Here is an 11,394-nt window from a genome sequence, read left to right as displayed (position 1 = left end):
ACTAAAACAATCCTGTGAGGATTTTTCCTCTTTCTATGTGTGATGCAGAATGCAGCACACATAGAAAGATAGAAAGCCAAGAAGAAATTAAGATATTACTCCTTGTTGCGTCTCCCCTGGGGAAGCTTAATGTTTTGGTGCATCCCCAGGTTTACAGGCTCTTGTAAGGGAATGCGCCAAATCCGTGGGTGTTGCTTGGGAAAACCCACTGCAATGCCCACGGAGCACCTTCCTGGCACAGAGTAAGGGAACAAAGCAACTTGCACTGCCTTGCATTACTCCTTATCTATAAGGCCACTTAAAACCCTGCAAGGTGACTTTGTGTGGACTCATAGATATGGCTGAGAGGTTTGCACTGCTGCTGCGTCACTAAAAGTGACACAAGAGGGGCTCAAGGGGCCACCGAATATGCCTGGTGTGTTTATAGAAATGTATTAATCTGTATTGGAACATTGGAACATTGGCAGCTCCAGTAAAAGCCTGCAGCGCCAACATTCCAATGTTCGCTTTGTTCACAGCAACAGCTGTGAACAAAGCCTTATGGAGCCCGAGGGGATTTTAATCCCCTCGGGCTCCATGAGGAATTTGTTTTATTTAATAGAACATTCTGCCCTGAGTGGCAGAATGTTCTAATAGCCTTAGAACCCGCCGTAGCGTGGGCCTTTAATGGGGGAGCGGGCCTTTAATAGCCGGTAGAGCCCGCTACGGCGGGTTCTAAAGCTGTATTAAACCAGGAGTACGGGATTCACCACCCGCACCTGTAGAAAAGTAAACACAGGGTGTGTAGCAGGGAGGATGGCAGGTGCCACCTGCGGTAAACACTCTGGGGCATGTTTATAAGCTCCTTGTGCTGCCGCTGCATCACTGTATGTGACACAACGACAGCACAAACGTCCAAATCATATCTATGAGGCCACGCAAAGCCACTTTGTGTGGCTTTAAATGGCCTCAAAGATATGGAGTAAGGCAAGGCAGTACAGATCGCTGCGTTGCCTTACTCTGTGCCAGGGAGGTGTTCCATGGGTGTTGTGTGAGTGTTCCCATGCGACACCCTTGGATTTTGATGCAGCCCCACTTTTACAAGACCTTGTGAACCTGGTGGTGTGCCGAAACCTTAGGCCTCCCCAGGAGAGGCTCAATGAGGAGTAATATCTTTATTTCACTTTCCATTTGTGCTGTAGTCTGCAGCAGACGTAGAAAAGGAAAAAGCCTCCCAGGATTGTTTTTGTACAGGAAGGTGCCTTACAACGCAGGCACGTTTGCACCATGGTGCAAGGGTACCTTCCTTGGCACTAGGCTGCCAAAAGAGTGCCAGCTCAGTGGAAAAGGACAGGAATGTGCCGTATTGCTTAAACCCAGTGCATTCCTGCCCTTTCCCTTTGGTGCTGGGCAGCACAGCAAGATGACGTGCTGCACTGCTCTGCATCAAAAGCCCATAAATGTGTCCTGGGGATGCAACAGGCCCCACCAACTCCACGAGATACATTGTAACCTCTCATAGATTGTTAATTAGAACACCCCCACTGCCCGCCCAGCAGATGCAAGGGGCTGGTTCTGATGCCCCATGGATTTATGCGTGGATTTAATCCCATAGGCAAAGGTTTGAATTCTGCTGGGCTCGCTCAGACGTTTATACTCTAGAAGTCAAGTAAATGAAAACAATGATTTGCCTTAATAAAAATGTCATTCGAGCAAAGTTAACCTCAGGCACAGATGTGGTTATGTGGTATATGCACCTAATTAAACACTTTGTTCACGTCCCCAATGTTGTGATTAATGCAGCACAAACTTCCTTCCACCCAGCATTCTCCTAAGTCTTTCTAATAAAAATAGGAAAAAAAACACAGTGGTCATGCCCCACACCCATAAAAATTGGGAAACAGTCTGTCCCTGGGGGACATATGGGGGTAAATACCCCCATATGCACAGCCCCAGGGAGGCTTAGAAAGCCAATAAGATACCAGGAATTACTATTTTTTTTCCAGAATTGTAGTTGTGGGGAAATAGTCTTTCTTGCTCCCCTGGGTGCAGATAGGGGAAATTACCCCCAATCTGCCCCCTCGGGGCAGATAGCCCACTAGAAGCCGGAGATGTATTTTAAAAATAGGGGTGGGGGCTGCCCAGCAAGGGCTATGCCTGCACTCCAAGTAAATGAGGCAAAAGTATTTCTGCCTCTTCCCGGGGGCAGATGGGATAATTACCTCTGATCTGCCCTCCCAGCCTGACATCCGGCCCCACCCTCACCCCTAAAACAGTCTTTCTGCTCTCCTTCGGACTAAAGTATCCCATAACAATGGCAAGCAAGACAACATTTGATTCTTTTGTGTGTTGTTTTTACTAATGGCCCTTAACTTTATATGTAGATTCTGAGCCTAGTGACTAAATTTACCAATTCACATTGGCATACTGGAACACCCATATAATTCCCTAGTATATGGTACTGAGGTTCCCAGGGTATTGGGGTTCCAGGAGATCCCTATGGGCTGCAGCATTTCTTTTGCCACCCATAGGGAGCTCTGACAATTTTTACACAAGCCTGCCACTGCAGCCTGTGTGAAATAACATCCACGTTATTTCACAGCCATTTACCACTGCACTTAAGTAACTTATAAGTCACCTATATGTCTAACCTTCACCTGGTGAAGGTTGGGTGCAAAGTTACTTAGTGTGTGGGCACCCTGGCACTAGCCAAGGTGCCCCCACATTGTTCAGGGCAAATTCCCCGGACCTTGTGAGTGCGGGGACACCATTACACGTGTGCACTATACATAGGTCACAACCTATGTATAGCGTCACAATGGTAACTCCGAACATGGACATGTAACATGTCTAAGATCATTCTGGTATTGGGGGGACAATTCCATGATCCCCTGGACCTTTAGCACAGAACCCGGGTACTGCCAAACTGCCTTTTCGGGGTCTCCACTGCAGCTGCTGCTGCTGCCAACCCCTCAGACAGGCTTCTGCCCTCCTGGGGTCCAGGCAGCCCTGGCCCAGGAAGGCAGAACAAAGGATTTCCTCTGAGAGAGGGTGTTACACCCTCTCCCTTTGGAAATAGGTGTGAAGGGCTGGGGAGGAGTAGCCTCCCCCAGCCTCTGGAAATGCTTTGATGAGCACAGATGGTGCCCATCTCTGCATAAGCCAGTCTACACCGGATTAGGGATCCCCCAGCCCTGCTCTGGCGTGAAACTGGACAAAGGAAAGGGGAGTGACCACTCCCCTGAACTGCACCCACCGTGGAATACAATGGAGTGGGGATTGTAAATGCACCCCTTAGTTCAACAATTTCAGGGGTTTTGCTTCGATTGAATGTGAATAGCAAATCTAACCCCTCCAAAGTCTAACACTTTCCCTACTGTTGCCTATACTAGAGAGGGAATAGTAAGTCGAACCCCTCTGAATTCCAACATGACAATAGTGTGCTGTACAATAGTGCATTACTCATACATGCAAAGGCTGTTGAAGTGTGTAAACCCTCTGAGTCTACATTTGTTTGTTTCACCTGGATCAATAACTAATCATCGCTCTTCCCTTCCTGAGAACTTGGGTTAAATGTTTATTTCCTGGTCACCAACCTCCCCTCCCCGTTACCGCCTGCCCTGTTATCGGCCAGAGTACCAGGAAGTTTAGTTTAATAAATGGACAGAGTTTTATTCAGAGCTCGCAGGCTGTTACCAGGGAGGGAGCGCCCAGAGGCGAGCTCTTTTCACTGATTACGGACTAACCTGTGTCAGGGAGGCAGAAACAATTTCCTGGTTTAGGATTCAGAACAGAGTCAGAGGGCTTCTGAAAAGAGACCAACATCTTCCCCAGCGACAGAGGCGCTCTCAGCCTGGAGGAGAAACAGGTGACCTGGTGAGTGACAGAGCCGCTCTCAGACAGCTGAAGAGACAGGTTAAAGAAAAGAGCCACTCTTAGACTGCTGAAAGGACAGGTTAAGGACAGAGCCGCTCTCAGACAGCTGAAAGGACTGGTCAAAGAACAGAGCCACTCTCAGACAGCAGAAAGGGGAGGCTAAAGGACAGAGCCACTCTCAGACAGCTGAAAGGACAGGTTAAAGGACAGATCCACTCTCAGACAGCAGAAAGGGGAGGCTAAAGGACAGAGCCATTCTCAAACAGCTAAGGACAGGTTAAAGGACAGAGTCGCTCTTAGAGAGCTGAAAGGACACGTTAAAGGACAGATTAAAGGACTGAGTCACTCTCAGACAGCTGTAAAAACAGGATAAATAAGAGAGACACTCTCAGTCAGCAGCAAGAAGAGGTGAAAGAACAGAGTCACTCTCAGGCAGCTGAAAGACAGGATAAAGAACAGAGCCACTCGCAGGCTACTGAAAGGACAGGATAAAGAACAGAGGCAATCTCAGACAGCTAACAGTCAGAGTCAAGGACAGAGCCACTCTAGTAGACAGAAAGGAGATAGCTAAAGAGATAGGTCAATCGACAGAGCTGCTCTTGATAGACAGAAGCTGGGGCAGGTCAAAGGAAAGAGCCACTCTCAGACAGGTGAAAGGGCGGGTTAAAGAACAGAGCCACTCACAGACAGCTGAAGAGACCGGCTAAAGAACAGAGCCACTCTGAGACACCTGAAAGGGCGGGTTAAAGAACAGAGCCACTCACAAACAGCTGAAGAGACCGGCTAAAGAACAGAGCCACTCTGAGACACCTGAAAGGGCGGGTTAAAGAACAGAGCCACTCACAAACAGCTGAAGAGACCGGCTAAAGAACAGAGCCACTCACAAACAGCTGAAGAGACCGGCTAAAGAACAGAGACACTCTCAGACAACTGAAATACAGGATAAAGAACAGGGCCGCTCTGACAGTAGAAAGGGCAGATTAACAAACAGAGGCACTCTCACACAGCTGATAGGACAGGTCAAGACAGCTGAAGAAACAGATTCAAGGACAAAGCCACTCCAGTAGACAAAAGGGACAGGTAAAAGGACAGAAGTGCTCTAATAGACAGAGGCTGGGGCAGGATAAAGGAAAGAGCCGCACTCACACAGCTAAATGGACAGGTTAAAAGATGGACCCAGTCTCATACACAACTATGGACAGGTTAAAGGACAGATCGCCTTTCAGACAGGAGGAGGATCAATGAGGGATATGGAAAGTGAGAGAGTCACAGTCATCAGAAGGGAACGGTTAAAGGGCAGACCCAGTCTCATATACCACTATGGACAGGTTAAAGGACTGAGCAGCTCTATAATCATCCGGACAGGTGACCCTGGACCTAGGTGAGTCTGTAATCAAGACCATCAGCCCTCTCACTGGTGGATCCACATGGACGATGACCCAAATGTATGGGGTTTGATGCTGTGCAGTGCAGCAAGTCACCCGCCTGTGCTGGCTGGCGTCAAAGTGAAATGGCATATGGTGATTTCCTGTCCTTTCCCCCGGCACTAGCACCATTTAGGCAGCCTAGTGTCAATGCAGGCACCCTTTCACTATAGTGCAAGCATGTCTGTGTTATCAGCAGGATTGTGTTTGTGCAGGAAGGGGCACCTTCCTGCACTAAAACAATCCTGTTTGGATTTTTCCTCTTTCTATGTGTGATGCAGAATGCAGCACACATAGAAAGATAGAAAGCCAAGAAGAAATTAAGATATTACTCCCTGTTGCGTCTCCCCATGGGGAAGCTTAATGTTTTGGTGCATCCCCAGGTTTACAGGCTCTTGTAAGGGAATGCGCCAAATCCGTGGGTGTTGCTTGGGAAAACCTACTGCAATGCCCACGGAGCACCTCCCTGGCACAGAGTAAGGGAACACAGCAACTTGCACTGCCTTGCATTACTCCTTATCTATAAGGCCACTTAAAGCCCTGCAAGGTGACTTTGTGTGGACTCATAGATATGGCTGAGAGGTTTGCACTGCTGCTGCGTCACTAAAAGTGACACAAGAGGGGCTCAAGGGGCCACCAAATATGCCTGGTGTGTTTATATAAATGTATTAATCTGTATTGGAACATTGGAACGTTGGCAGCTCCGGTAAAAGCCCGCAGCGCCAACATTCCAATGTTCGCTTTGTTCACAGCAACAGCTGTGAACAAAGCCTTACGGAGCCCGAGGGGATTTTAATCCCCTCGGGCTCCATGAGGAATTTGTTTTATTTAATAGAACATTCTGCCCTGAGTGGCAGAATGTTCTAATAGCCTTAGAACCTGCCGTAGCGTGGGCCTTTAACAGGGGAGCAGGCCTTTAATAGCCGGTAGAGCCCGCTACAGCGGGTTCTAAAGCTGCATTAAACCAGGAGTACGGGATTCACCACCGGCACCTGTAGAAAAGTAAACACAGGGTGTGTAGCAGGGAGGATGGCAGGTGCCACCTGCGGTAAACACTCTGGGGCATGTTTATAAGCTCCTTGTGCTGCCGCTGCATCACTGTATGTGACACAACGACAGCGCAAACATCCAAATCATATCTATGAGGCCACGCAAAGCCACTTTGTGTGGCTTTAAATGGCCTCACAGATATGGAGTAAGGCAAGGCAGCACAGATCGCTGCATTGCCTACTCTGTGCCAGGGAGGTGTTCCATGGGTGTTGTGTGAGTGTTCCCATGCAACGCCCTTGGATTTTGATGCAGCCACACTTTCACAAGACCTTGTAAACCTGGGGGTGTGCCGAAACCTTAGGCCTCCCCAGGAGAGGCGCAATAAGGAGTAATATCTTTATTTCACTTTCCATTTGTGCTGTAGTCTGCAGCAGACGTAGAAAAGGAAAAAGCCTCCCAGGATTGTTTTTGTACAGGAAGGTGCCTTACAACGCAGGCACGTTTGCACCGTGGTGCAAGGGTACCTGCCTTTGCACTAGGCTGCCAAAAGAGTGCCAGCTCAGTGGAAAAGGACAGGAATGTGCCGTATTGCTTAAACTCAGTGCATTCCTGCCCTTTCCCTTTGGTGCTGGGCAGCACAGCAAGGTGACGTGCTGCACTGCCCTGCATCAAAAGCCCATAAATGTGTCCTGGGGATGCAGCAGGCCTCACCAGCTCCACGAGATACATTGTAGCCTCTCATAGATTGTTAATTAGAACACCCCCACTGCCCGCCCAGCAGATGCAAGGGGCTGGTTCTGATGCCCCATGGATTTATGCGTGGATTTAATCCCATAGGCAAAGGTTTGAATTCTGCTGGGCTCGCTCAGATGTTTATACTCTAGAAGTCAAGTAAATGAAAACAATAATTCGACTTAATAAAAATGTAATTCGTGCAAAGTTAACCTCAGGCACAGATGTGGTTATGTGGTATATGCACCTAATTGAACACTTTGTTCACGTCCCCAATGATGTGATTAATGCAGCACAAACTTCCTTCCACCCAGCATTCTCCTCAGTCTTTCTAATAAAAATAAGCAAAATAACACAGTGGTCATGCCCCCACACCCATAAAAAATGGGAAACAGTCTGTCCCTGGGGGACATATGGGGGTAAATACCCCCATCTGCACAGCCCCAGGGGGGGCTTAGAAAGCCAATAAGATACAAGGAATTACTATTTTGTTTTCAGAATTGTAGTTGTGGGGAAATAGTCTTTCTGGCTCCCCTGGGTGCAGATAGGGGAAATTACCCCAATCTGCCCCCTCGGGGCAGATAGCCCACTAGAAGCCGGAGATGTATTTTAAAAATAGGGGTGGGTTTGCCCAGCAAGGGCTATGCCTTTACTCCAAGTAAATGAGGCAAAAGTATTTCTGCCTCTTCCCGGGGGCAGATGGGATAATTACCTCTGATCTGCCCTCCCAGCCTGACATCAGGCCCCACCCTCACCTCTATAACAGTCTTTCTGCTCTCCTTCGGACTAAAGCATCCCATAACAATGGCAAGCAAGACAACATTTGATTCTTTTGTGTGTTGTTTTTACCAATGGCCCTTTTCTTTATATGTACATTCTGAGCCTAGTGACTAAATTTACCAATTCACATTGGCATACTGGTACACCCATATAATTCCCTAGTATATGGTACTGAGGTTCCCAGGGTATTGGGGTTCCAGGAGATCCCTATGGCCTGCAGCATTTCTTTTGCCACCCATTGGGAGCTCTGACAATTATTACACAGGCCTGCCACTGCATCCTGCGTGAAATAACGTCCACGTTATTTCACAGCCATTTTCCACTGCACTTAAGTAACTTATAAGTCACCTATATGTCTAACCTTCACCTGGTGAAGGTTGGGTGCAAAGTACTTAGTGTGTGGGCACCCTGCCACTAGCCAAGGTGCCCCCACATCGTTCAGGGCAAATTCCCCGGACCTTGTGAGTGCGGGGACACCATTACACGCGTGCACTATACATAGGTCACTACCTATGTATAGCATCACAATGGTAACTCCGAACATGGCCATGTAACATGCCTGAGATCATGGAATTGTCCCCCCAATACCATTTTGGTATTGGGGGGACAATTCCATGCTCCCCCGGGTCTCTAGCACAGAACCCGGGTACTGCTAAACTGCCTTTCCGGGGTCTCCACTGCAGCTGCTGCTGCTGCCAACCCCTCACGCAGGTTTCTGCCCTCCTGGGGTCCAGGCAGCCCTGGCTCAGGAAGGCAGAACAAAGGATTTCCTCTGAGAGAGGGTGTTACACCCTCTCCCTTTGGAAATAGGTGTGAAGGGCTGAGGAGGAGTAGCCTCCCCCAGCCTCTGGAAATGCTTTGATGGGCACAGATGGTTCACATCTCTGCATAAGCCAGTCTACACCGGTTTAGGGATCCCCCAGCCCTGCTCTGGCGCGAAACTGGATAAAGGAAAGGGGAGTGACCACTCACCTGACCTGCACCTCCCAGGGGTGGTACCCAGAGCTCCTCCAGTGTGTCCCAGACCTCTGCCATCTTCGAAACAGAGGTGTTTGTGACACACTGGACTGCTCTGAGTGGCCAGTGCCAGCAGGTTACGTCAGAGGCTCCTTCTGATAGGCTCTTACCTCTCTTGGTAGCCAATCCTCCTTCCTAGGTAGCCAAACCTCCTTTTCTGGCTATTAAGGGTCTCTGCTTTGGGGATCTCACCAGATAACGAATGCAAGAGCTCATCAGAGTTCCTCTGCATCTCCCTCTTCACCTTCTGCCAAAGGATCGACGGCTGACTGCTCAGGACGCCTGCAAAATCGCAACAAAGTAGCAAGATGACTATTAGCAACCTTGTATCGCTTCATCCTGCTGGCTTTCTCGACTGTTTCCAGGTGGTACATGCTCTGGGAGTAGCCTGCCTCCTCCCTGCACCAGGAGCTCTGAAGAAATCTCCTGTGGGTCGACAGAATCTTCCCCCTGCAACCGCAGGCACCAAAAGACTGCATCACTGGTCCTCTGGGTCCCCTCTCAGTCCAACGAGCGTTGTCCCTGGAACTCAGCAACTCTGTCCACGTGACTCCCACAGTCCAGTGACTCTTCAGTCCAAGTTTGGTTGGGGTAAGTCCTTGCCTCCCCACGCTAGACTGCATTGCTGGGTACCACGTGATTTGCAGCTGCCCCGGCTCGTGTGCACTCTTCCGGGATTTCCTTCGTGCACAGCCAAGCCTGGTCCCCGACACTCCTTCCTGCAATGAACAACCTTCTGAGTTGTCCTCCGGCGTCGTGGGACTCCCTTTTGTGACTTTGGGTGGACTCCAGTTCACTTTTCTTCCAAGTGCCTGTTTAGGTACTTCTGTGGGTGCTGCCTGCTTCTGTGAGGGCTCTTTGGGTTGCTAGGCGCCCCCTCTGTCTCCTCCTCCAAGTGGCAACATCCTGGTCCCTCCTGGGCCACAGCAGCACCCAAAAACCTCTACTGCAACCTCGTTTGTGGTCTTTCTGCGTGGGAATACCTCTGCAAGCTTCACCGCGACATGGGGCATCTGTCTTCCAAAGGAGAAGTCCCTAGCTTTCTTCTTTCTTGCAGAACTCTAAGCTTCTTCCATCTGGTGGCAGCTTCCTTGCACCGTCAGCTGGCGTTTCCATGGCTCCTGCCCACTCTCGACACTGTCACCACTATTGGATTTGGTCCCCTTGTCTTACAGGTACTCAGGTCCGGAAATCCACTGTTGTTGCATTGCTGGTGTTTGTTCTTCCTGCAGAATCCCACTATCACGACTCCTGTGCTCTCTAGGGGTAGTAGGTGCACTCTACATCTACCTTTCAGGGTCTTGGGGTGGGCTATTTTTCTAACCCTCACTGTTTTCTTACAGTCCCAGCGACCCTCTACAAGCTCACATAGGCTTGGGGTCCATTCGTGGTTCGCATTCCACTTTTGGAGTATATTTTTTGTGATGCCCCTATACCTATGTGCTCTTATTGCAATCTACTGTAATTTTACACTGCTTGCATTACATTTTTGTTGCTATTACCTGCATAATTTTGGTTTGTGTTCATATATCTTGTGTATATAACTTATCCTCATACTGAGGGTACTCACTGAGATACTTTTGGCATATTGTCATAAAAATAAAGTACCTTTATTTTTAGTACTTCTGTGTATTGTGTTTTCTTATGATATTGTGCATATGACACCAGTGGTATAGTAGGAGCTTTACATGTCTCCTAGTTCAGCCTAAGCTGCTTTGCCACAGCTACCTTCTATCAGCCTAAGCTGCTAGAAACACCTCTTCTACACTAATAAGGGATAACTGGACCTGGCACAAGGTGTAAGTACCTCTGGTACCCACTACAAGCCAGGCCAGCCTCCTACAGTGTTGTTTTTACTAATAGCCCTTAACTTTATATGTACATTCTGAGCCCTTTTGAAGAAGTATTAAAGCCTATGAATTTCACAGTGGTACACTGGAAAGAACACTCCTCTTCTTTCAGAATTTTCAGAATGCATAACAAGTCATTTGAGTAAAGTAATTTCCTCAGGAGATAGAGGATTTTTAAATGCTTATAATCGGTCTAATCCAGTGTTTCCCAACCTTTTGACTCCTGAGGACCCCCAATGAATCACAACTGGAAGCCGGGGACCCCTAAGAAATTTGTACGATTTAAATTTCAAACATTAAAACAGTAATTTGCAAAAAATACACAAACAAGTACGTGCCAAACAATTACTCAAAATTAGTAAACATATCATTATTTTATATTAGAAAACATTGCAAAAATTGGAAAACTTTAATGGGAAAGTTGGTGCTGCATCTTGACGACTAACTTTTCAATGTCTGATTTTATTTAGGAAAGCTGAATCCTCAAGTCACATTCTACATTTCCCAAGCAATTTTTGTTTTTATTTTTTAGATACATAAACTTTTTAATTTAATGTGTGGTGGGCAAAGGTAGTAAAACCATAAAGGCCTCTCATCTCTCTACAGCCTCTCTGTCACATGTATTTAATTTGATTTATAGCACCTCTCATACCAGTGTAGGGTGTCAAAACACTTTACAGGGGACTACAAGGTGAGGGATTCACCTCATCCATACTGTTAGGCATTTTCTAAGAGCGCTTGGTCTG

General features: G+C 48.0%; 1 long non-coding RNA gene across 1 annotated transcript in view; it reads left to right on the top strand.

The window, feature by feature from the left end:
- Window positions 1-3,738: 3,738 nt before the first annotated feature.
- The window catches only part of LOC138247468 (uncharacterized), a 68,380-nt gene continuing 60,724 nt past the window's right edge, over window positions 3,739-11,394 (top strand). The window contains exon 1 of the long non-coding RNA XR_011194515.1: window positions 3,739-3,855. This is a non-coding gene — a long non-coding RNA (uncharacterized lncRNA). The remainder of the gene's footprint in view (window positions 3,856-11,394) is intronic.

This window comes from Pleurodeles waltl, chromosome 7 (assembly GCF_031143425.1).
Source record: "Pleurodeles waltl isolate 20211129_DDA chromosome 7, aPleWal1.hap1.20221129, whole genome shotgun sequence".
NCBI lineage: Eukaryota > Metazoa > Chordata > Amphibia > Caudata > Salamandridae > Pleurodeles > Pleurodeles waltl.
Note: the sequence above shows the minus strand (reverse complement) of the source record. Positions and strands in the feature narration are given on the sequence as shown.